Raw genomic sequence first — 3,726 nt, forward strand, 5'->3', positions numbered from 1 at the left:
GATTAATACCCCAAATTGGCAAGTAAACGGGGAAAATATAGTTTCACACCTTATTGGAAAGAGTATAAATTAGTAGAATCTAGGAGGTTATTTGACTGTGTTATTAAAATTCTAAATGTGCATACCATTTACCATAGCAATACCTTTCTAAAAATGTATCCTACAGAAATAATCACAGAGGCACATAGCTATGTGTACAAATAACATAGTAGTATTTGTGATAAACATTAGAACAAACTAAATGCCTATTGATAGGTTTGGCAAAATAAACGATGGGCCATGCATACAATGGAACACTATGCAGCTGTTAAAGTGAGTTAGTTGGCATAGAATCAGAATGAATGGTGGTTACCAGAGACTGGGAGATGAGGGAAAAGAGAGATACTGATTAAAGGATATAGACTCTCAGATTACATCATTACAAGACGAATAGGTTCTGGAAACCTAACATTCAGCATGGCAAATGTAGTTAATAATGTATTAAACACTTGAAATTTGCTAAGAGAGTAGATCTCCAGTGTTCTCACCACACACAAAAAGGTAATTAACTATACATTAATTAATTTAATTGTGGTAATCATTTCACAATGTATACAGATGTCAAACATCACATCGTATACCTTAAATATATACATGTTTTATTTTTCAAAACAGATAAATAAAAGTATTTTTAAATGAATGGCTTAAGAACCCAAGTAGCCAAAACAATCTTGAGAAAGGAGAAAAAAATCTAGAGGCATTACACTTCCTGATTTCAAACTATGTCATAAAGCTATAGCAATCAAAACAGTATGGTATTGGCATAAAAACAAACACAAAGATCAATGGAACAGACCAGGTACCCCAGAAATAAACTCACACACATATGTCAATTAATTTATGACACAGGAGCCAAGAACACATTATAAGGAACGGACAGTCTGTTCAATCAGAATAGACTGTCCTGCTGGGAAAATTGGGCAGCCACATGCAAAAAAATGAAACTGGACCACCTTCTTACACCATACACAAAAATCAACTCAAAATGGATTAAAGACTTGAGTGTAAGACCTGAAACCATAAAATTTCTAGAAAAAAACATCAGCAATAAGTTCCATGATATTGTTCTTGGCGAAAATATTTTTGGATTTGACACCAGAAGAAAAGGCAACAAAAGCAAAGTTGAACATACAAACTAAGCTTCTGCATGGCAAAGGAAGCCATCAATGAAATGAAAAGGTGACCTACAGAATGGGAGAAGATATTTGCAAATCATATATCTGTTAGGGGTCAATACCCAAAATACATAAAGAACACATAAAACTCAATAGTAAAAAAAAATCTATTTAAAGGTGATTCTGAATAAATATTTTCCCAAAGAATTCATACAGACAGATGGCAGTAGGTACATGAAAAGATGTTCAACATCACTATAATCATCAGGGAAATGCATATCAAAATTACAATGAGATACCACCTCATATCTGTTAGAATGGCTATTATCAAAAAGACAAGAGGGGGAGGGGAAGGGGAAATAAAGAAAAGAAATAACAAGTGTTGGGGTGCCTTGGTGGCTCAGTCATTAAGCATCTACCTTCGGCTCAGGTCATGATCCCTTCACATCAGGCTCCCTGCTCAGCAGGAAGACTGTCTCTCCCTCTTCCACTCCCCCTGCTTGTGTTCCCTCTCTCGCTGTTTCTCTCTCTGTCAAATAAGTAAATAAAATCTTAAAAATAGAGAGATAACAAGTGTTGGTGAGGATGTGGAGAAGAGGCAGCCTTTGTGCACTACTGATGGGAATGTAAACTGGTGTAGCCACTATGGCAAAGAATACGGAGGTTCTAAAAAAAATTTTAAATAGAACTATCACATGATCCAGCAAGTCCAGTTCTGGGTCTTTATCTAAGAAAATGAAAATACTAACTTGAAAAGATACATGCATACACATGTTCATTGCAGTGTTATTTACAATAGCCAAGATATGAAAACAACCTAAGTGTCCACTGATGGAAAAATGGATAAGGAAGTCATTGGATGAGGCACCTAGGTGGTTCAGTGGGTTAAGTCTCTGCCCTCAGCTCAGGTCATGTCTCAGGGTCCTGAGATCAAGCCCCGCATCAGGCTCTCTGCTCAGCAGAAGCCTGCTTCCCCTTCTCTCTGCCTGCCTTTCTGCCTACTTCTGATCTCTCTCTGTCAAATAAATAAATAAAATCTTTAACAACAACAAAAGGAAGAAATCATTGGATACATATACAATGGAATATTATTATTTTTTACAATGGAATATTACCAAGCCATAAAATGAATGAAATTTTGCCATCTGTGACAAAAATCTTCCCACCTGTGACAACATGATTGGACTTTGAGGGCATTATTCTGAGAGAAATAAGTCAGATGAGAAAGACAAAAACTGTATGATCTCACTTGTAAGTGGAATCTTAAACAAACAAACAAAACAACCAAGCTCATTGATAACAGAGGACAGATTGGTGGTTGCCAGAGGTAGGGAATAGGGGGTGGGTAAAATGGGTAAAGGGAGTCAAAAGGTACAAGCACCCAGCTATAAAACAAATAAATCATTGGGATGTAATATACAGCATGGTACTATAGTTAATAATACTGTATTGAATATTTGAAAGCTGCCGAGAGTAAATCTTAAAAATTCTCATCACAAGAAAAAAATTTGTGACTATGTATGATGACAGTTGTTAACCAGTGTGGTGATCATTTTGTAATATACACAAATGCAGGATCATTATATTGTATACCTGACAATTACATCTCAATTTTAAAAATTAAAAAGTAATGCATTGATGCTATATGTAGTAAAATGATAAAAATGTCCAAAGTAATATTATGCAAAAAAGGAAGTTGCAATAGTGTATAAAATATAGTTTGTGCCTAGTATTATAAAAATTACATAAAAATATATACATGGGCAAAACTCTGGAAGACTTACACTAAATTCTTAGCAGTGGTTATCTCAGAGTGATAGGATTCTTTTAAAAATATTTTATTTATTTATTAGACAGAGAGAGTACAAGCAGAGGAAGCAGCAGGCAGAGGGAGAAGCAGGCTCCTGCTGAGCAGGGAGCCCAATCTGGAACTCGATCTCAGGACTCTGGGATCACGACCTAACCCAAAGGCAGTCACTTCGCCGACTGAGCCACCCAGGCACCCCTCAGAGTGATAGGATTACAAGAGCTTTATACTCTCTAGGTTGTAGGTTTATGTTATGAAGCAAATCTTTTATAATACATATTACTTTTAAAATACTTAGAGCACAGGTTTTGGGGAAAAAAATGGAGGGATTATGGATCTGAAGGGCGATTACAAAAGGATTTAGGTAGTAAGAAAAATTGAACAATCCGAAGTTGAGGACAGAATGAAATAAAAGAATTTTGTATTGGGGCGCCTGGGTTGCTCAGTGGGTTAAGCCACTGCCTTCGGCTCAGGTCATGATCTCGGGGTCCTGGGATCAAGTCCCACATTGGGCTCTCTGCTCAGCAGGGGGCCTGCTTCCCTTCCTCTCTCTCTGCCTGCCTCTCTGCCTGCTTGTGATCTCTCTCTCTCAAATAAATAAATAAAATCTTTAAAAAAAAAGAATTTTGTATTTTCAGTAGAGTAATTCTGGGAAATGACCAAATCCAGCATCTGGTGGAACAATTTTGCTGCAGGAGTAGCATGGAGAAGAGCATTAACTGGTCAGGGGACTGTGAAGCTACAGCATTGCTTGGCCAGTCCAAC

Source organism: Mustela putorius, unplaced genomic scaffold (genome assembly GCF_011764305.1).
Source record: "Mustela putorius furo isolate JIRA1106 unplaced genomic scaffold, ASM1176430v1.1 tig00537297_pilon_pilon_pilon, whole genome shotgun sequence".
Lineage (NCBI taxonomy): Eukaryota > Metazoa > Chordata > Mammalia > Carnivora > Mustelidae > Mustela > Mustela putorius.